Below are 24,299 nucleotides of genomic sequence, written 5' to 3' on the forward strand. Positions count from 1 at the left end.
GTCTCTTGTTAAGGGAAGGGGTATGAACGTTTGGACAGTATTTATTGTGGGACATTAGAGCACGTCAGACATATCGAATTGCATTCTGAATACGAAGAATGTCCTTCTGATATCAATTAATTTTGATTTTTGAAATTCGCAATGTAATACACATTTTATGGCAAATGATTAAAATTGATATTTTTATATTTAACAGTACTCGGAAGTAAACTTTATAAATCGTAATGAAGATATGGATTTTTCACCAAAAAACTTATATACTTTAAAAATATATCATTAGACTTATAAAATTTACTTCGAGGACTGTTATATATCAAAATGTGAAAATATCAAATTTTAATAATTTGTCATAAAATTTGTATTATATCGTGAATTTCAAAAATGATATCAGAAAGACATTCTTCGTATTCAGAATGCAATTCGATATGTCTGATGTGCTCTCATGTCCCACAAAAAATACTGTTGAAACGCTCATTCCAGATCCCTTAACAAGCTTGGTAAATTCATGTTACACATGAATTATTTTTTAATATGCCCCCCCACCACGAGGCATACTGTTTTTGCCATTTCCGTGCTTCCTGGGGTGCTTCCGTCCGGATGCTGTATCTCGGGCATGGATGGGCGGATTGACTTCAGATTTTCAGGATAGGTGGTTCATGGTCAGAAACCCTGGATACTTTTTTTTGGGTGGGGTTGAAGGCCATATACTGAGGTCAACGGTCATTTGAGGTCAACTTGTATATTTGGTCTCATATGAACAGTTCAAATCCTATTGGCATGAAACTTGGTGGGTACAGTCAACATTTAGAGCCAAATTTTTGGAAGGTCATTTTGGGGTCATCTGAGGTCAAATTAGTAAAAACTCGTATGGGCATGAAACTTGGTGGGTACCATCAACATTTAGGGCCAAAATTTTGGAAGGTCATTTTGGGGTCACCCAGGGGTCATCTGAGGTCAAATTAGTAAAGACTGTCGTATGGGCATGGAACTTGGTGGGTACAGTCAACATTCAGGGCCAAATTTTTGGAAGGTCATTTCGGGGTCATCAGAGCTCATCCAGGGGTCATCTGAGGTCAAATTAGTACAAACTATCATATGGGCAGGAAACTCTACTCTAAACACTGGTCAGTAACCAAACAGTTGTCCAACTGATACAACAGCAACATACACTGTTATGGAACAGCTTCCTGGACCACATTCACAGCCCAATAATTGGCACCCAACATAAGAAATCTGTGAGTAAATGGAATAGTGTGAAACAAGACCCTTTTCTTGAAGAAAGTGTGTGAAAAGCAGAAGCAACCCCGTTCCACGCTATTCCACTTACTATTGGGAAATAATCATCTGTGTAAGGATCTTGTACGCATTCTCAAGAATTTTTTGCTGGGTTCCAACTATTCGCCTGTGAATGTGGTCCCGGAAGCTGTTCTGTGTCAGTGCATTTTATTGTTGTGTCAGTTGGACAACTGCTTGGTTACTGACATGTGTTTAGAGAAGAGTTTTGAAGTAATCCTGTGTGTAATTTTTGTTCATGGACAGGATTCTAAGATATGATCTTGTGAAAAATTATAACTTAGTTTCTTTTTGAGGCCAGTTTAGTTTTCAACACCAATATAGTCCCATTTTTTTTTAAATGATGACTTATGCTTATTTTTCTTATTTTATATTAAATTTTTGTTTTAATTTGACCATTGCCAAAAAGGCATTGAAATTGTCTATTGGGTCTACATCTTATCATCAAGTTTTCAAAATAATGTTGCAACATTCTTCGTGCCTGCTTGAATGTTTTTACTTAACTTGATCTCTAGAAGATAGTACAATTGGAGACCAAAATTACATGATCAATTTAATTTAAGCTATCTTCAGAAGATAGTAAAAACACGAATTTACCATGATTTTTTAACGAAAGAAAATGTCGCAAGACATGCCGTAATTTGCTTGATTTTAAGCTTATGCATTGACTTACATGGTGAATGTTAAAATTGAAATATCTCGCTATTAAAAAAAAAATGGGGGGAGAGGTAAAAATAGAGAAACAGGGAGATGATAATATCTGCTCTACAAGTGCCGTTTTAAATTTTGGTCAGCTTCGTCATTTTTACATTTCTTTATAGCTCTGCATGCTGCCTAATGCCGATTTTTCTCTGAGCGAGCAACCCGGCCCCGTTCAGTGCAGTTTTGCCGTTTCGCGCCGTACTGAATCATCATCTACAACGCGTGCTAGGCAATTTAAAACAAAAAAAATTTAATATTATTATTTTTTACTAGCGGGACACCCGCGCTACGCGCGGGTCCCCGCTAGGTGAGTAAATGGGAGAGCGTTCACTAAAACAGGAGGAATTACTGAACAGGTAGAATCATTGATACGGTAAATTTTATTTATCTGAACCTGACCCTCCTTAATATAAGCCTACATTTCCATTTGAACTTCTTTCTTTCTTTTTAGTTTCTTCTACATGGGCCAATTTTGTTCCATTTAAAAAAAAGTCAGCTGCTAAGCTTGCGATTTTCCATTGACCATGTGTTTTATTTATTGAATCCCGTTCCCGTTATTTTCTAAATCTGTCCTTTCTTACATTTCCCTTTTAGCTTCTTTTTTTATTTGCTGCATAGCTTGTGATTTCCCGTTTTCATGTTATTTATTTTATTCTGTCCTCAGTTTAATAGCCTTTTTATTTAAATTTCCTGATCTTATTATAGCTTTTTTTTCTTACATTTCCTGAAGAGTTTCTTTCTTTCCTTCTTTAGCCTATTTTATTCCCGTTTTCATTTTATGACTAACTATAACCCACATACTCGTACAGCCTGTTTATCCTCATTTTGTTTTCTTTTTTATTTATAGTAGGCCTACCTCTTCATGTTGTTTGTACTTTTTAACACACATCTTTTTCCTGTATTTATTACGCTCTATACGGTCGTTAATATCATTCATCACGTGTCTCTGCGTCGTTTACGCGTGCCATGGCGTAGTGCTGCGTTACCCGCGCGGTATCGCTGCGCTACGCGAGCGGCTTGGCATTAGATACGCCCGTGCGACGCGCAGGGTCTCCTTTTTTTGTTTACCTAGTATAGCAACGGACCACATTTTTACTGATTTTGAGGCCAGTTCTTGACCGTTTTCAACCAAATTTTCGCATTACCGTCTCGGTATATTCCTCGATCTCCCGTATGAATTTGGTGACATTTGGATCGAAACTGACGGAGCCTTTGATTAACCCAGATAGATACATACAACATTCCCCTATTTATAGTAAGATTCTTTTTGCTTGCTATCTTCTGAAGATAGCAATTTTGGTCAGCTTCGTCATTTTAACATTTCTTTATAGCTTTGCATTCGGCCTAGTGCCGATTTTTATACTAAAAGAAAATGTGGCGAGACATGCCGTAATTTGCTCGATTCTGGTGCCGGTGTCTATAGAGCTCCTGCATTGATTTACATGGGTAATATTAAAATTGAAATATCTCAAGAACCGAATACCGTATGACGCTGAAACAAACTTTGAAATAAAGCTTTTACATTTCTCTATCTGTTTTATGTCATTTTGGTGTTTGTCGGATTCGTGTGATTTTGCTATCAACTGCAGATAGCTCAAATTTAAATGCCCGTTGGTTGTCGTTTTTGTCTGCTGAACGAGATAAAGGGTAGGCCTACATAGGCCTACCACAAAAAAAACTTTCCATAGACGGTGCTGAATAGGGGTCGCGTTTTGGCCATAAGTCGAGTTACGTCCAACTTTGATATATATATTTGATATCATCTTAACTAGAACAAAATTCTGCATAATATTTCTGAAAATGACTACACATTTTAGGTCCGACTAATTTTTGAGAAAATTAGTGCTATATAAAAAGGCCACATTTTCCCGTGTTTACATCCGACTGCTAACCGCGTTCTGACCTCGTTTGTTCATGCGCACATAATCGTAAATATCACTCAAATTTTCACATTTTCTTTTCAAATTTGTAGAGATCACATTCACAAGTTCTTGTAAAACACTATTTTCAACACTACAATTGTTAATATTGTCCCGATTTTCTACAATATTTAGGCAAAGTTGGACTACAGGCGTGATAAACTTTTACCGGAAACCGCTTCACAGGCGGATTTAGTGGTATATGAACCCTAAAGCGATATTTTATAGAATCATGTTACTGGTGTGCTATCTTCTGAAGATCAAATTAAAATTCCAAATGTTGCTACATTTTATTTTGGTTTATAATTTTAATTGCATGTGGTTTTTTGTTCTACCTACTGAATACTATATATAGCTGAAATAAAATGCAGGCCTATGTTTTCATTGTCCCCTGCGCGAGATATATTTTCGAATCGAATTAGGCCTACTGGTGCTATATCTACTGAGAATCAAATTAAAATTTCAAATGTTGCGACATTTTCTTTTGGTTTAATTTGGGACTATAGGCGTTAATTTGGGACTATATGGGATTCTAAATGCTAGGCCTATCTTCAGTAAAATATAGCGAACAAATCCTAAAACGCGCACGGTTTCTCTGCGAGAATAAAAAAATCGGCATTCGGCCTATATGCCGCGCTATTAAATAAAAGGGGTAGAGGTAAAAACAGAGAAACAGGCAGATGCGGGAAGTGATGAGTCTGTAATATCGCTTTAAACTTTCTGATCGGGACTGATGTATTGGAAAGAAAAAAACTCGCCGCTACATGATGAAGTAAAAATTTAGAGAAAATAATGTAAAACATTACTTCTAGAGTAGAAAGGTGCAATGACTAGGGATGAGATTCTAAATGCTATCTTCAGTAGATATAGCGAAAAAATCCTAAAAGGCGCCTGATTACTCTGCCCGAATAAAAAAAATCGGCATTCGACCTATAGGGGGGCCTAATGCCGCGCTATTAAAAAAAGAAGAGGTAAAAATAGAGAAACAGACAGATGATAATCTCTGCTTTATAAGTGCCGTTTTACATTTTGGTCAGCTTCGTCATTTTTACATTTCTTTATAGCTCTGCAGTCGGCCTAATGCCGATTTTTCTCTAAGCGCACAATCCCGTTCAATGCAGTTTTGCCGTTTCGCGCCGTACTGAATCATCATCTACAACGCGTGCTAGGCAATGTTTTTTTCCTTCTTTTTTTCTTTATTTTATTTGCTTGCTATCTTCTGAAGATAGTAATTTTGGTCAGCTTCATCATTTTAACATTTCTTTATAGCTTTGCATTCGGCCTAGTGCCGATTTTTATACTAAAAAGAAAAGTGTGGCGAGACATGCCGTAATTTGCTCGATTCTGGTGCCGGTGTCTATAGAGCTCCTCCATTGATTTACATGGGTAATATTAAAATTGAAATATCTCAAGAACCGAATACCGTATGACGCTGAAACAAACTTTGAAATAAAGCTCTATCTGTTTTATGTCATTTTGCTGTTTGTCGGATTCATGTGATTTTACTATTAACTGCAGATAGCTCAAATTTAAATGCCGTTGGTTGTCGTTTTTGTCTGCTGAACGAAATCAAGATAGAGGGTACTGCCACAAAAAAGCTTTCCATATACTTTACGTGCTGAATAGGGGTCGCCTTTTGGCCATAAGTCGAGTTACGTCCAACTTTGAAATATATATTTGATATCATCTTAAAGGAGTATTTCGTGATCCTAGCATCCTCTTTTTATGACATTTTTCAGTAGATATCCACGAAAAAAGCTTATTTCCAAAATTTCAGCCTTGATTCCGATTTTGCGTTTGCGAGTTATGCATGTTTATGTGTATTACACTGCTCCATAGACAATGTGTTTCTAATTTCGTTCTGGTGCACCAGAACGAAATTCAAATTTAACGATATTTTTGCTAAACGAATTAATCTGCAAGAAATATTTGGTACATAAACATTATGTAGCCAGAGGTATCCAGTGGTGTAAAAATCTCAACTTTTTTGGGAAAAGTGGGGGATGAGGCTGTGGATCACGAAATGCCCTTTAACTAGAACAAAATTCTGCATAACATTTCTGAAAATGACTACACATTTTACATGTTTTAGGTCCGACTAAATTTTGAGATAATTAGTGCTATATAAAAAGGCCACATTTTCCCGTGTTTACATCCGACTGCTAACCGCGTTCTGACCTCGTTTGTTCATGCGCACATAATCGTATCACTCAAATTTTCACATTTTCTTTTCAAATTTGTTGAGATCACATTCACAAGTTCTTGTAAAACACTATTTTCAACACTGCAATTGTTAATATTGTACCGATTTAGTTTAGGCAAAGTCCGGGGGCAAAGTTTGGGACTACAGGCGTGATAAACTTTTACCGGAAACCGCTTCACAGGCGGATTAGTGATATATGAACCCTAAAGCGATATTTTATAGAATCATGTTACTGGTGTGCTATCTTCTGAAGATCAAATTAAAATTTCAAATGTTGCTACATTTTGTTTTGGTTTATAATTTTAATTGCATGTGGTTTTTTGTTCTACCTACTGAATACTAGTATAGCTGAAATAAAATGCAGGCCTATGTTTTCATTGTCCCCTGCGCGAGATATATTTTCGAATCGAATTAGGCCTACTGGTGCTATATCTACTGAGAATCAAATTAAAATTTCAAATGTTGCGACATTTTCTTTTGGTTTAATTTGGGACTATAGGCGTTAATTTGGGACTATATGGGATTCTAAATGCTAGGCCTATCTTCAGTAAAATATAGCGAACAAATCCTAAAACGCGCACGGTTTCTCTGCGAGAATAAAAAAATCGGCATTCGGCCTATATGCCGCGCTATTAAATAAAAGGGGTAGAGGTAAAAACAGAGAAACAGGCAGATGCGGGAAGTGATGAGTCTGTAATATCGCTTTAAACTTTCTGATCGGGACTGATGTATTGGAAAGAAAAAAACTCGCCGCTACATGATGAAGTAAAAATTTAGAGAAAATAATGTAAAACATTACTTCTAGAGTAGAAAGATGCAATGACTAGGGATGAGATTCTAAATGCTATCTTCAGTAGATATAGCGAAAAAATCCTAAAACGCGACCGATTACTCTGCCAGAATAAAAAAATCGGCATTCGACCTATAATGCCGCGCTATTAAAAAAGAAGAGGTAAAATAGAGAACAGACAGATGATAATCTCTGCTTTATAAGTGCCGTTTTACATTTTGGTCAGCTTCGTCATTTTTACATTTCTTTATAGCTCTGCAGTCGGCCTAATGCCGATTTTTCTCTAAGCGCACAATCCCGTTCAATGCAGTTTTGCCGTTTCGCGCCGTACTGAATCATCATCTACAACGCGTGCTAGGCAATGTTTTTTCCTTCTTTTTTTCTTTATTTTATTTGCTTGCTATCTTCTGAAGATAGTAATTTTGGTCAGCTTCATCATTTTAACATTTCTTTATAGCTTTGCATTCGGCCTAGTGCCGATTTTTATACTAAAAGAAAAGTGTGGCGAGACATGCCGTAATTTGCTCGATTCTGGTGCCGGTGTCTATAGAGCTCCTCCATTGATTTACATGGGTAATATTAAAATTGAAATATCTCAAGAACCGAATACCGTATGACGCTGAAACAAACTTTGAAATAAAGCTCTATCTGTTTTATGTCATTTTGCTGTTTGTCGGATTCATGTGATTTTACTATTAACTGCAGATAGCTCAAATTTAAATGCCGTTGGTTGTCGTTTTTGTCTGCTGAACGAAATCAAGATAGAGGGTACTGCCACAAAAAAGCTTTCCATATACTTTACGTGCTGAATAGGGGTCGCCTTTTGGCCATAAGTCGAGTTACGTCCAACTTTGAAATATATATTTGATATCATCTTAAAGGAGTATTTCGTGATCCTAGCATCCTCTTTTTATGACATTTTTCAGTAGATATCCACGAAAAAAGCTTATTTCCAAAATTTCAGCCTTGATTCCGATTTTGCGTTTGCGAGTTATGCATGTTTATGTGTATTACACTGCTCCATAGACAATGTGTTCTAATTTCGTTCTGGTGCACCAGAACGAAATTCAAATTTGGCGATATTTTTGCTAAACGAATTAATCTGCAAGAAATATTTGGTACATAAACATTATGTAGCCAGAGGTATCCAGTGGTGTAAAAATCTCAACTTTTTTGGGAAAAGTGGGGGATGAGGCTGTGGATCACGAAATGCCCTTTAACTAGAACAAAATTCTGCATAACATTTCTGAAAATGACTACACATTTTACATGTTTTAGGTCCGACTAAATTTTGAGATAATTAGTGCTATATAAAAAGGCCACATTTTCCCGTGTTTACATCCGACTGCTAACCGCGTTCTGACCTCGTTTGTTCATGCGCACATAATCGTATCACTCAAATTTTCACATTTTCTTTTCAAATTTGTTGAGATCACATTCACAAGTTCTTGTAAAACACTATTTTCAACACTGCAATTGTTAATATTGTACCGATTTAGTTTAGGCAAAGTCCGGGGGCAAAGTTTGGGACTACAGGCGTGATAAACTTTTACCGGAAACCGCTTCACAGGCGGATTAGTGATATATGAACCCTAAAGCGATATTTTATAGAATCATGTTACTGGTGTGCTATCTTCTGAAGATCAAATTAAAATTTCAAATGTTGCTACATTTTGTTTTGGTTTATAATTTTAATTGCATGTGGTTTTTTGTTCTACCTACTGAATACTAGTATAGCTGAAATAAAATGCAGGCCTATGTTTTCATTGTCCCCTGCGCGAGATATATTTTCGAATCAAATTAGGCCTACTGGTGCTATATCTACTGAGAATCAAATTAAAATTTCAAATGTTGCGACATTTTCTTTTGGTTTAATTTGGGACTATATGCGTTAATTTGGGACTATGTGAGATTCTAAATGCTAGGCCTATCTTCAGTAGATATAGCGAAAAAAATCCTAAAACGCGCACAGTTTCTCTGCGCGAATAAAAAAAATCGGCATTCGGCCTATATGCCGCGCTATTAAATAAAAGGGGGAGAGGTAAAAACAGAGAAACAGGCAGATGCGGGAAGTGATGAGTCTGTAATATCGCTTTAAACTTTCTGATCGGGACTGATGTATTGGAAAGAAAAAACTCGCCGCTACATGATGAAGTAAAAGTTTAGAGAAAATAATGTAAAACATTACTTCTAGAGTAGAAAGATGCAATGACTAGGGATGAGATTCTAAATGCTATCTTCAGTAGATATAGCGAAAAAATCCTAAAACGCGCTCGATTACTCTGCCCGAATAAAAAAAAAATCGGCATTCGACCTATAATGCCGCGCTATTAAAAAAAGAAGAGGTAAAAATAGAGAAACAGACAGATGATAATCTCTGCTTTATAAGTGCCGTTTTACATTTTGGTCAGCTTCGTCATTTTTACATTTCTTATAGCTCTGCAGTCGGCCTAATGCCGATTTTTCTCTGAGCGCGCAACCCCGTTCAATGCAGTTTTGCCGTTTCGAGCCGTACTGAATCATCATCTACAACGCGTGCTAGGCAATGTTTTTTTTTCTTTCTTTTTTTATTTATTTTATTTGCTTGCTATCTTCTGAAGATAGTAATTTTGGTCAGCTTCATCATTTTAACATTTCTTTATAGCTTTGCATTCGGCCTATTGCCGATCGAATTGGCTGCACGATTTTTTAGGCATGTGCCTACTATCATGACTATATACGACACGTGCAATTTAAGTTTTTTTCTCTCCTCCTTTTCTCCCTCTTTTCTCCCTCTTCTCTTTTTTTCTCCTTTTTTCCCTTTCTTTTTCTCTTCCCTTCTCTTCTTTTCTTTGCAAAAGAGTGGGGCGCCCATGGGCGCCCCAGGCTAAACTAACCGAGTATATGGAAAATGCCATACTGCCGGTCGGTTTCACAAGTTGCCGGCTCTATCATGCCACTCGCCGCCTGTCTAACTCCATCATTCATGATCAATAGCACCCTCGACAAAATTGCTCTCAAAACTTTCTAATTAACAAAGTGCATGAGGACGCTGCATTACTAATGAACATAGCGGCCTAAAGAAGGCATGTTTTGCGCAAAAATTTTGAGCCGGCCCTTAATAATTTTATAACCCCTCCTATTTTTGGTGTCAAAAAGTTTTGACCCCCTACCCTATTTCGGTATAAAAATGACCCCCAGTATAATCATGACCTCCCATTCCGAAGAAAATGACAGCCCCTTTTAGGCCTACGCTCTAAAAACTGTAGGGAAACGTAAGGAACACAGTCATACAGGGTGTCCCAGAAAAAATTACCGGGCCAATGAATTTGGACGTAAGTCGAGAAATAGACATCAGAATCCAAAAATCTAAACATCAGCGTGTAGCCCATCTTATTCTGCATTTTATACGCTAATTTTCGAATGATTGCGAAGAAATGAGCGATTACATAACGCATGCGTCAATTCACTTCATTCTAAGTTTGAAAGAAAGATCATTCAACACAATACGCAATAGTGGTTAACTGTCAATGGGTTTCATATTTTGTACCGTGAAATCCTTTTCGTTCTTTTTATATAGGGGCCTAATCTGTTTCTTGCAAAACATTTGATTAGCTTTGTTCAAATGGAGTCATATTGTTACACCCAAATTGTAAAGTGTGCACATTTTGTTGATTTTGTAGCTTGAGATTACAAAATTGAATACTCACCATTCATGCGCGTGGAGCCCGGGCGTGGAGCGCGCAAATTTTTGGAATGTAGGTACCGTAGGGCCTACATGCCTTCTCGTACATACCCCGTAATTTTACCCTCATATTTTTTTGACCCCAACCCTATTAAAGACTGAATTTTTGACCCCCCCAATATTTTCCACCCCCCCCCCCCACCAAAGTATTTATGAACACTCCCTTAAGGGATCTGGAATGAGCGTTTTGAGCGTTTCGACCATAGACATACCACCTAGACCTGTAACTGCCCATCCCTAACCATGGCAGTGGGTGAAGCCACGTATCCAAGGTGATTTTGGTCGGGTGGTCGGACGCGGAGAAATAAGCGTTCATGTCTGGAACGAAAAACGCGATCGTTTGCGTGATTGCTGCGCCGTTATCGCCCGCGTCAAACGCAACATGTTCTGCAGACGCGAACATGTCTGCTTGTTTGCGTCCGGGTTGCGTCCTTGTCAAAATCGTTGCTAAGCAGTGTTGACTTCACTACGCAAACCAAAGTTATAGGTCTAGGTTCTTGTTTGTCTGGGGTTTCGACAGTATTTTTTGTGGGACATGAGAGCACATCAGACATATCGAATTGCATTCTGAATACGAAGAATGTCTTTCTGATATCAGATAATTTTCATTTTTTGACATTCACGATATAATACAAATTTTATGACAAATGATTAAAACTTGATATTTTTCACATTTTTGATATATAACAGTCCTCGAAGTAAATTTTGTAAATCTAATGACATATTCTTAAAGTGTGTGTAGCTGGGAGGAAAAGCCGACGATCAACTGAAAATATTGACCTTTCGTATTGAAGATATGGATTTTTTCCCCAAAAGACCTTATTTTTTTTGGGTGCCAAGTTTTGGGAAAAAATCCATAGGCCTATCTTCAATATTTTTCAATTGATCGTCGGCATTTCATCCCACCTACATACACTTTAAGTATAGATCATCAGATTTATAAAGTTAACTTCGAGTACTGTTAAATATCAAAAATATCAATTTTTAATCATTTGCCATAAAATGTGTAGGCCTACGGTACACATTGCGAACTTCAAAAAATGAAAATTATTTGATATCAGGACATTCTTCGTATTCAGAATGCAATTCGATATGTCTGCCCACCCCTTAGGTGTCAAAAACGTCAAAAATCAGGAAAAAGGGTAGGCTTATACTTTTTCAAGCAAAATAGGCCTAGGTACCAAAAGCTACCAAAGTATAATGGCAAAATAAAAAAGGGTGAAATGTTAAGAAACATCAAAACTATTGATAATTAAACAAGAACCTAAACATGAATTTTTACTTTCTTAGTGTTAAAAAAATGGCAAAAATATGCCTACAAATGTAGGCCCTATAGGCCTACTCGCTGAATAGACCTATTATGTTACTCGTTTAGGGTGCGTTTCAATAGTAGGCCTATGATAGGCCTAAGTCCATAACGTAGGGCCTAATGTTAGTCCCGAAACAGCCGGGGGGGGGGGAGAGGCGGTGCGCCGCCACTGTTGGGGGGGGGGGCTCATGGATCATGATTATAATAGTTCATCATTTGCCCGGCCGCTGGCTGGGTTCATTGGCCATGATTGCCATTGAAATCGCAATGCTCCTTTGCCTCCGAATGATGAAGCTTGATGATTGCCCTGAATTACGCAATCATTGATCATCAAAACACTGCAAAATGCCGTTTTGTTATCGTATCCCCGCCTCGCCCGAGTTTAACCCGAGTTTAGTATGTCAAGAGCCAAAGGTCACTCAATCATAGTTATTAGTAGTAGATAAATAAAACCTAGTTAAAATAAATTGCTGCACAATGTTCAAATTCTTTACAAAGAAGATGGTTAACAATACAGAGATACATTTTATATTGTAAAAATACCAAACATTATATATAATAAATATCAGGAAAATAAACTACCGAGATGGTGTTTTCCCAGGGGTACATTTTCAATGTAAAATCGGGCCTAACTAGGGTTACTATAACCTATTGATTATTATAAACCGAACAAACCGCAAAATACCGCGCATGCACAGTGGCTTTATGAACAAATCGGCGATCATCATTCCGTTCCGACTCTTTTTTGTGGATTAGTGGCTTGACAACGTACCATATTTCTTCGTTTATTTTGCCGGTTTCGACCGAAAAACCTCGCCTAATGTGTAAGCTCAGTTATGTAAGTATACATGCCATTTTATCATATTCGTTAGTGTTTGTAGTTGGTGTAAAATTCATTTCTACGTGACAAATAATGCGACAACAACAACAATCGTATTCGTAATTCTGTGTGTGTTGGGTTTTTATTGTTCATTTATTGTGCAATTCCATTCCACGCGCCGGCTTTATCCGGCCGACCATGTATTAAAATATATGGCTTGGCAAACTATCAAACTCAAAGTAGTGCAATGGGAAACCTTTGCAGTGAAGTAAACAGTACTTGCTTCAATGTTCTTTGTTTCTGATGAATAAATGATATAATCTGAGACTGGGGCCTGTAATTTTGATTTGTCAATCTGTGTGCCTAAAATATCATAATTATTGCATGCATGTGCATGTTATTTTATTGTGATCATTATTTATGTCTTTATGATTAAACTGACGATCGTAAAATAACACGACCAAAAATCGCGGCCTATTACGACGTCGTGTCATTTCCCGACGTCGCGTCATTTGAGGTTGGTACTGTACTGGTAATGCTGGTTTCATTATATGGACAGAGAGATGTTTCAGATTCTTATCAAAACCCTGGCATAACCCCCTGGTGGAATATTGCACCCAGCATTTCACAAGGAAAATGCATAGACCAGCAGTGACCAGTGTAACATCACAGCTAGTTCTAGTAACTATAACTCAGCATACTGAGTTATAGGGCACTCTATTCATATCTGTACCACAAATAAGAAACATCACAATATGTGGGCTCATTTTGGGCTCCAAGGCAAGGATGTAGACGAGGAACTCTCAAGGACAGTTTTGGCCTGCATGGATGATTTTAATCCCCATTGTACCAGAGTTTGGGCGTACATGGATGATTTTAATCCCATAATATACTATACTACCATACCAAAGTTGAGATAATTGATCTACATTGATCTCAACTTTTGGGTGGGTTCAACATCCCCTGAGTTGGCAAAACCTGCAATCTTCATGGAGTAATTTACTTAGTGCAAAAGTGGTCAAAATATTGCTCTGCAAAATTGCTTTATTTTCATGATTTGGATTTATCATATTGAGCAGCATTCTACTTGTGATGTTTCTACACTGTGTAGAGAGGGTCTACAGCATCTCTGAGGTAAAACTGACAAATACAAGGTATATTTCTTGATGCTTGAAGTTTGTTTTTCTTAAACGTACAGTGCATCCCTATGTACCGCTGCAAGACTTCAGGTCCGTAGATGTCATTATGTTTATGATAAAGACTGAAGTCTTGCTGGCAAGACTAACATCACAGCCTGCTCTCCAACTATTAGGATGGGATCCTAGTTCCAATAATTGGAATTCGCGGCTCCAATCGTGAGTTCCAAGGAGCTATGTGTATTGTGTATGTGTCGCCGCAATTTTATATTGTGCATTCGTCACCATGATACATTATATGCACATGTACAATAACATAAACATGCATGGAGTGGACTTTTCGCTGCTCATAAAAATCACTCAAAAATCATCTTTTTAATATTTCTTTGGACGAAAGACGAAAATAACAAAATCCACTTGGTCAACAATGTTATTATTTTGATTTTATGCTCCAAATAGTCAACAAAAATATGTAAAGGAGGGGACATTTTTTGACACATTTTCCTTCATATCTCAAAAACGTTAGGTAGCATCACCGCCAAACTTGCCATGAGACAAGATACTAACCCATTGCTTCATGTAAATGCATATTTGTGTAGATTTTACTTGTTTTGGTAAACTTGCAAGTAACTTCTCTTAGTCAAATTCAATATTTGAGCCATTTCCATCAGTTAAGGGGGTACTACACCCCTCGATAAATTTGTGTCTATTTTTGCATTTTTCTCAAAAACTAATAACACCCTGGTAACAAAATTAATGTATATTATAGGGGCAAGAAATCCAATTACTACACTGGAATTTCAGTCACCCAAGTCAAGCGGTTTGTTATTTATGATAAGAAATAAGGTACCGCTAGGATGTACCTCGTTTCCTATCATATATACTGAACCGCTTGTCTTGACTCACTGACATTTCAGTGTAGTAATTGGATTCCTTGCCCCAATAATATACATAACTTTTGTTACCAGTGTGTTACTATTTTTAAGAAAAATGCAAAAATAGTCACAAATTTACCACAGGGGTGTAGTACCCCCTTAACATGATTCTGCGAAAAATTGATGTTTAAATAATATACAATCTGTATATCATTTGAAAGCTCTATATGACAGCAATATTATTAGACAACTTTGGAGTTGAAAAAGGCAACATCAAATCATTGTAATGCTGTTTGTAAACTTTGGTATAATTTGGCCATTTTCCTTCATAATATCCAATTAAAAAATAATATTTGAAAAAAAAACCAGTGGTTAACTGGCTAAATAATTGTTAGAACTTGAAAATTTGATATATATTTAAACTACTTTAAAACAATCACATTTAAAGATACTCTGATTTTGAACCCTCGTGAAACCCACTTGTGTACCCAGATTGTGAAACAGTCCACATGCGCACACCCATCCCTCTCGTCTGGCTTCAATCAGGAAGCGTTGAGAGTACCGTCCAGAACTCCAGATCCAGATCCAGAGATTGACTGTCGAGAAAGTACATCTACATCTATGCTGATAGTGATACTCAGCAAAGTCCACTTCTGAATGTGAAGCTGAGGTGAAAACTGTGAAGCTGGTGAAAGGTTGTGCGCTATTTTACAGGTGCAAGTAAAAACTGAAGCCCTGAAGACGTCCAATGATGGAGCTATGATGACGTCTGGAGGGAAAGCCGTACTGCTGTTGGCATGAAGGAGAATTTGTAGAAGTCTTTGGTGGAGTGTGTGGTGAGAAGTTGGTATCTGGCAGGATGGTAAGATCTAAGTCTGGGAGACTTGCATCACATGGCACTTGTCTGAGTTGAACCTCATCTGCCATTTTCTTGTCCATGAATGTAGCATATCTAGGTCTCTCTGTAGTATTCTGCAGTCATCCTAGCAGTGTTAATTAATCATAGGCCGATTAAACAAACAATCATCAGTGAATAGACGAATGGATGACGAGATGGAATCTGATATGTCATTAATGAAGGTGAGAAATAAAAGTGGTCCCAGAACTGTGCCTTGGGGCACTCCAGATTAAGGCTCTGAGTGAGTCCCGGGAATTGAGTCCCGCCCGATAATCTATTACCCGGCAGGAAATTTCCTGCCCGGTACCAAATTTAAGAAAATTTTTTTTTTTTTTTTTTTTCAAAGTTTTCCCCGGTTTTGTAGTGTCTCTGGACCTAGACCTAAATGCTGGTTTTCCTAAAAAAAAAAAATGAATTTTGCACATTGTTTTGTGTTTTTAATCTAAAAATTGATACATAGTTTTCATGTCATACTCTATTAATTAATTAATTTATTTATTTATTCTTTCTTTATCCAGGGTAACCTCTTCAGTATCTTGTACTGATCTCCAAGAAGGCCCTGCACTTAATTACAAAATATACAATACTTAATAAATAACATATCAAAACAAAGCTTATACTTTCTAATACAGAAATAATGGAAACAAGGAAAACATTTTAAGAAGACATGTTAAATAGAACATTGAGCAAATACATTTTTAAACATATGAAGGTTCATTGACTCATAATTACTGCGTCCATCAGATGCAAGTTTGTTCCATGCCTTGGCACCTCTATAATGAAAAAGTACGCTTACCCTGATTATTGCTCCAAAGTGGAACAATAAGGGTTTTAGAACTTTGACTTCAGCGTACATTTACCATGCATAGACTCTGTAAAAGAAAATTGGGAACTCAGATAATTTGGAGCAAGACCTTTCAGACATTTAAAAACTACAATGAGGAGATGGTTTTCCCATCTTTTATCAAGTTTAAACCAATTCAGAGAATACATTAAATCAGCTATAGGAGTTCTAATGTCGGCATTGAGCAGAATTCTAGCAAGTCTATTGTGAAGTATCTGGAGAGAGTGGGATAAATCAGCATTACAGTTTGACCATACAGTACTACAATAGTCAAAATGGGGCATTACAAGTGCATTGGCAAGCATATTTAAAGTTTTAGGAGGAAGATAATATTTTACTCTACTGAATAATACCAATACGCTTGGAGATATTATTTGATACAAAAGTTACATGATCATTCCAACTTAATTTTGGGTCAAGTACAACACCCAAATACTTAAATGTTTCAACCTTTTCAATAACATTATTTGCATGAGAAAGTGAAATATCATCAAATTTGTTGAGAACATGATTAGTACCAAAGACCATGAGTTTTGTTTTTTAACATTAAGAGTAAGTTTGTTTTCATGAAACCATTTACCAATACAACTCATATTTTTGTCTAATTCCTGTTGGAGAATAGCAAGATCAGAAGAGGAACATAAGAGAGTGGTATCATCTGCATACATCACACAATTACATGACACACTATCAGGCAAGGAATTAACATAAACAATAAACAACAGAGGCCCTAAGATTGACCCTTGTGGAATTCCTATGTTAATGCTTTTGAAGTCAGACAAAGAGGAATTTACATTAACTCGTTGTGCCCTGTTACTTAGATAAGATACAAACCAATTCAGGGTGTGATTTCTAATACCATAGTCATATAATTTGCTGTAAAGAATTTGGTGATTGATAGTATCAAACGCTTTTCTTAAATCTAGAAAAATAGCTGCAGTTGCTATACCATTATTCATGTTATGGAGAATGTAATCTGACACATCAAGAAGAGTAGAGTTAGTTGAATGGTTACGTCTAAATCCAGATTGGGCTGGGTTTAAAATATTACACATAGTTAAGTACTTATACAACTGATCATGTATAGCCCGTTCAATTATCTTACTGATTATGTTTAAAACAGATATTGGCCTATAATTACATACATCAGATTTACAACCATCCTTGTAAATAGGTGTTACTTTGGCAAGTTTCCACTCAGAAGGAAATGTTGCCGTCAATAATGACAAATTACAAATATGAGTAAGTGAATGACAAATTACTGGGGCAGCGAGTTTGAGTAATCTCACATCAAAATTATCAAGCCCAGTTGATTTATTGTTAGGAAAATTACAGATCTGGTCAAAAACATACTCTTCGGTTATTATGTCAAAATCAAACATATTATGAGTTACATTAGAATTATGATTGTCATTATAATTACCAATATCATCGGTATGTAAATCAATATCATTAACACTATCATCATTGACACTACTACTAGTACCACATGTATCAATATTGCATTTATTACTATCAAATTTCTGTGCAAGATCATTGCCTATTGAACTGAAATATTCATTAAATTCATTAGCTGTTTCCAAGTCACTGTTAGTTAAACCAGTATCATTCTGAACTGTTTTGACACAGGAGTTCTTTTTTGGAATCAATTTCTTAATGGTACTCCAAATCTTTTTAGAATTGTTAACATTTTGATTAATTGCATCAGTACAATATTTCTTTTTTAAAGACTTACCCAAATTATTCACCTTATTTCTGAGAGTTTTAGCTGCTTTCCAATCATCAGGATCATTGGTCTTATGTGCTTTAGAATAATAATAGTCTCTATCTTTTGATAACTTATGCATTGAATTTGAATGCATTTTTTTTTTTTTTTTCGGGTACCCGGGTACCCGCTCGAAAAAAAGTTTGGGTACCCGGGAGCCGAATTTCCCGAAAATGAGAGCCTTACTCCAGATAGAACATCCGATACTTCGCCGTCCACGGCAACTCGTACAGAGGAAAGCCACAAACAAAGATAGTCCCTGAACTGAAGGAACTCAGCTATGCAGAGAGATTCATTGAAGTTGCCATCATTGGCATAGGAGAGGAAGAGGTGTCTTGATGACAAAATAATGCATGGCTTCAACAACGTTCAGAAATCCAGCTTTATTTGTGTTGGCTAAAGAAGATACATGTCACAAGAGGCAACACTGAAGATTCAGAAGAGGCATTCAAGACTCAGCAAAGGCTTAAGGGTCAAATCCTTCACCCAAAGAGTACATGTACTGATGTAGTAACTCTGTGGAACGAGCTCCCGGATCATGTAGTGACAGCCAAGTCAGTCTACGAGCTCGAGAACTTTCAAGAATGGTGTTGAATTTGATGTGGTACTCTCCAAGTGGTACTACAACAAGTAGCCCGGGTACTCACACCTCGGTCACTACAATTTCCACTGAACATTCTTCTCAGTATGAAAGTCTGAGGCTCCTAGGCAGCTGGTCCAGGGTACACACACTGTATCCAATTTTTTTCAACAAAATATCACTTCTTACCGTTCTTCATGTGAATGAAGATAAGACTTTAAACAAAAAAAATTTTGGTGCATGTGTGAAAAATGTGGGTACATTTGAAGGTGTAAAAATTACCAAATGTGTACATCCATATACCGACTAAAGGGATGTTGCAGCCAAACAAAATTGCTTCACCTGCCCAATATCTTGCAGTCACCTGCTGATGATGGTGACATAAAATGTAAGAACTTGATAAGATGGGCAACTACCTGTACATGTAGCATGTGAAATTGTAGTCTTGATTCACGCCCGTATCCACCCGGGGCCACATACTGTATGTTACGCGTGTAAGTAACAGCCGACGACGGTGATCGATTATATACTGATGGTGGTGCTCAAATATACGGTCTTGATCAACCTGTATTAAATCTCTGAGATTCCAGATTTTAGACTACCAAATATAGAAAATAATGAGATGCCGATTGCCGCTGAATATTCATGACTTTAGCCATCCAATCATGTACCAAGATCTTGTTTGTTATAAACATTCGCGCCACGCCTGTGACAGCTGTTTCGAAAAACACAACCTTCTCGACCGCAGGATTGACAGCAAATGGGCAGTCTGATTATCGTACAAGTCTACAACCACCAATGAAAACAGCCTATTTCGTCAGTGCATTGGGTCATTATTTACGTACAAGTTTGTAAACATTAATGAGCTACACAAGTTGGCAGACCATATCACGGTTTGTACATGTACCATAGTGAAGATATAAAACTGACAGTACCAATAGCGTGAATGCTCACTATAGCTAAAATAATAGTTTCTCGATCATGAGAGCTCAGTAGGCACGCAATGACAATTGCGTCGGCGTACAATGCCTAGATGGACACAAGCTTTGAGTAGCGCTGCATTTCCTGTGCGTGCACAATCGATCGCGCTATCATGTCATTCCACTAAACTTTCGACATTACGCAGTGCATGCAGTACATTCATACTCTCATGATCGAGAAATTATTATTTTAGCTATAATTCACTCGCCAATGGTGCAAAATAATTGATTAGCGCAGAAACTTAGTTGATTTTGTTGGCCGTATAAAGCGGCCTGAGGACATTAGCTGGCCATAGCATAAGAGACCGTCTTGAACAAGACTAGTGAAATTGTGATGTTTGCAGAATTGTAAGTGGAAATGCCACTTATTTGACTTAGCAGACCTGTGATGGAATTTCTCATGTTGCATCTGCATAAGCACCCCTTTTCAATGTACATATGTGCTAAATTCTGTCAACTGTCTTCACAGCTTAATTCTGTCAAACGTCTTCCTGGCTTAAGAAGTTAAGATGGATAGTAGGATTATGATTATTGTGATTTCAGATGCACTGTATTTATTGATGGTTACATAATTTTGTTTGCATTTCATTGTTTTAATGAGAACCTCAAAGGCTCAAAAGTGATGGACTTAAGCACCCAGGGTGCTAATAAGTTTGAATATTACTGTACTGGGTGAGTCAGAAAGGTGTATACATGTAGATCTGTGTTAAGAATTGAATCACCCACTCACTCTCCTTTATGTACAGTAATGCAAGTGCTCTCAATTGCTGACATCACAGTGTTTCTTGGAATTCACAGTGCCCGAGGGTGGTTTACATTGACTCTGCTACTTGAATCATAGACCATCAGTGCTAATACTATTATTTCCTATACATTCCTGTGTATTTGCCTGAATCCTGGGTTCTTATATGAAAAGGAATTTCAATCTGCTATGTACTGTCTGTACATGTACAACAAACAAATAAACAAACAAATTGATGAAGCTATAGGCCTAAAGGAAACAAATTTTTAATATTGTCAACTTGTCAACAAAACCGTATCGCGATGACAGCACCATTGGGCAAGAATGACACTGAAAATGTAAAAATAGGCTAATGAAAGTCGATGTTATGTTTTTTGTAACATTTTTTTTCCAAATCATAATGAGGCAACTAGATTTCATTAAATTCATTATTTCCAGCATTTCATTATTTACAAAATAGCTGCCATTCAACACTTTACATGTATACCCTCCAATATGAAAGAGGACAAACATGGCCGCGCCCATGAACAGGTTGAAATGCAAGCAACACATCAACATGCATCAAAGATTAGATAAAATATTTCCTTGTGTGTGAAAGATGAGCCAAAATCCACTCTCTAAATAGTCTTCCACGTACAATTAATCATGGTTTTCATGGAAGAAAGGCCCAACTCCATGGAGTTGGGTCCTTCTTCTACAAATATTGGGTTAAAGAGGAATTTTTGTTCCTCCATGAAATCTGCTTTTCACTACAATAAACTTTCTTCCTAACATATTACATGCTTCTACTTGTGCAATTAATGGATAATTACCAAATTTCTGTAGCTATTTATAACACATCTGCTTACGGAACTACCGCTTGCAGTATATTAGTGGAAAAAGGGCCCAACTCCAGCTCAGATAAGACATGTACCGTTGCCATGGAAACATCATATATGATTTTGAATGTATGTAATAATGTATGGCCATGTATTAAAGGTTCCCTGAAGATGAAAACATTCTGTCTATAAAACTTTTCCAAATATTACGTTTTTTGTTAATATCTCAAAAACAGTTTTGATGGAGTTGGGCCCTTCTTCCACTCAGGTATTCAATTGTATAGGAATTTGCCAATCAAATATTGTAAATGTGGGTCAAAACAACTTGAATCGATGAGACTGGCAGATATTCATGATTGGATTTGACCAACCAAAAACAACATTTCCTTGATGAAGCTTGTACAGTTAATACTGATTTGTCACTCCATGTCTGACAAGCAGAGAATTGCCACTTGAGTGTGTTTTTGCAGAGCAGATTTTAAAAGAGAAAACCAAGTTCATTGTTGGTGTTACATAAAAATAGTCTTGCTCAAGGCCATAGATTCTTCAGAGAACAACAAAGGCTTTTCCTCTATACCGTAACCACCCGGGTATAAGCTTTGAGACAAACCTTCAGCCTTATAAGCCCACCCCCATTTTTGAAGTGAAATCTGCCATCTAGGGGGGTGGGCTTAAACCCGAGTGGTTACGGTACATATTAAATTTTGAAACTCTGGTACTTGTAACTTTATGTAATGAAATTTTGGTAAAATTTTGAGGACATTCTAAATGACACTCTGGTAATTCAACTTACTGACAATGAAATTTTGGCAATTGAGGATATTTTTTGAATATTTTAAACTGTTACTTTAACTTAATTGCACATAGTGCTATGAGATTTTATTCTTGCAATGCAAGATTGTACGAAATACTGCCAACAAGAAAAGCAGGGTTTTCACTTGTATTTTTTCATCAAAGAATCAAGGTGTCAAGAAATGGTTTTCCTAATGAACAAAAATGAGTATCGGGAAAGTTGTACAACACAATTTAGAAGACTTTAATTTCCTCATACATTGTAGGTGAATTAAATGAGTTGTTTTATGTGTACCGAATAATGTATACATAGTTACATAGGTACTTGTGTCATTTCATACACAGTAGATAACCCACTCTAGTCATGTTCAGACGGTTATAGAATTCTTGAGGATGGCGTGCTCGAGAATTGCGATTCCCAAGTCAAGTGTCCGCACGACTCGATTGAAGCCAGGAATCCGCAAGTTTTGCAATGCCTCTTCAATCATCCCTCATGACGTCAGCTCTGAAATTACAACCGGAAGCTTACTGTGATCCATCTAGTGGCGCATTGAAGTGAGCCATATTAAATTTAATTGATACACGGTCATGGTTATTTTATACTCGGCACTCGAGAATCTCAAAATGTGTCATTTACATGGCGGTAGCCCTTGAGGACCACTTGCTCATCATTAGGGGCATTTGTGAATTCCCCTCAAATATGTGGGGATAAATTTAGGGCCAAACTAAGGGATTGGAATCCTTGAGACCGTTCACACAGTGGATTGCCCCAAATTTTTGCTCGAGAACCGTGTTGCCATCGGTGTGAACGTGCCTTGTATTACGTGTAGGCCTGCATGCCTTGCCCTGATGATGATAATATACTTTGGATGCTGGCTGGCCTAGTTGTTTACAGGCTCAAATGATAAGAGTTGGCATCATCATCAGTTCATATTTCTTTTAAAACCATAGATGCTTCAGCAGCTGTTGTTGTGAGTCCAATGCTCAAGTGCAGTACATGTACTATACTATAGTAATAGTATACACTATAATTTGTTCAGCTTTATTGGCAAAGACTCCTAACATAATGGCAAAGACTCCTAACTCATTGGTAGCAGCATTCGCTTTAAATGGTGTAGCAGAGCAAAATGCTCCCAATTTTGGACAACCTACTACACAAATTTAAGCTTGTATAACAATTATCATAAGAACATCACTGTTCATCCATGTTTTTGCTATAAGTAAATCAAACCCTGCATAGTAGTCCAACCAGTGGGACCTGTTTAGTTGCAGACCATTTACTCAATCTCTGTCCACTGACTCCACTCCGGGCAAGAAAGACAAACTGCGTATGGATAGGGTGGTTCTCAGATTTTCACAGTTGGTCTTTCTTGCATGATCAAAGGTTGAGTAAATGGTCTGTGGCTAAAAGAAAAAACAACTTTGTTGATTGATGTAGAATCACTAAAATGGTATGCATGCTTTTGGGAGCAGCACCTACGCTACGCTAGCTGCGCTTTGTGTAATGCATTCTTGACTGTCAAGCGCTTATATAGTGAATTTACTCAAACATAAGTTGGGACTTTATTGAAGTAACAAAAACAAATTTTTGCCAGTTATATATTGAACGAAGTTATATGTTCTACAATATCTTGTCGATGTCAAAATTGCTCATAGAATCAAGGTGTGACATGTATATTACCGTATTGGTCCGAGTATAGTCCCACCCGTTTTTTATGTGAAAATTTTTCACAATTGGGGGTGGGATTATACTCAATTAAAAAAAAAAAGGTTTTTTTCCCGGTTTTGGAGTGTCCCTGGACCTAGACCTAGATGCTAGGATCATTCATGGTTGACCTAAAAAAAAAAAAAAAAAAATTTTTCAAGATATTTTGTATTTTTAATATGAAAATTGATACTTTGTTTTCATGTCATACTCTATTAATGATTTCAAAATGCATTCAAATTCAATGCATTTTGAAATCATTAATAGAGTATGACATGAATACAAATTATCAATTTTCATATTAAAAATACAAAATATCTTGATTTTTTTAAAATTTTTTTTTAGGTCAACCATGAATGATCCTAGCATCTAGGTTCTAGGTCCAGGACACTCAAAACCGAAAA

The 24,299-nt window shown here is 37.0% G+C and overlaps 1 protein-coding gene across 1 annotated transcript in view; it reads left to right on the forward strand.

Annotated features, from left to right (window-relative positions):
• Window positions 1-12,628: 12,628 nt before the first annotated feature.
• The window catches only part of LOC140151279 (protein tyrosine phosphatase type IVA 1-like), a 52,087-nt gene continuing 40,416 nt past the window's right edge, over window positions 12,629-24,299 (forward strand). The window contains exon 1 of the mRNA XM_072173560.1: window positions 12,629-12,778. The gene's annotated coding sequence lies outside the window, so the exon portion shown is untranslated. The remainder of the gene's footprint in view (window positions 12,779-24,299) is intronic.

Source organism: Amphiura filiformis, chromosome 4 (genome assembly GCF_039555335.1).
Source record: "Amphiura filiformis chromosome 4, Afil_fr2py, whole genome shotgun sequence".
Classification (NCBI taxonomy): Eukaryota; Metazoa; Echinodermata; class Ophiuroidea; order Amphilepidida; family Amphiuridae; genus Amphiura; species Amphiura filiformis.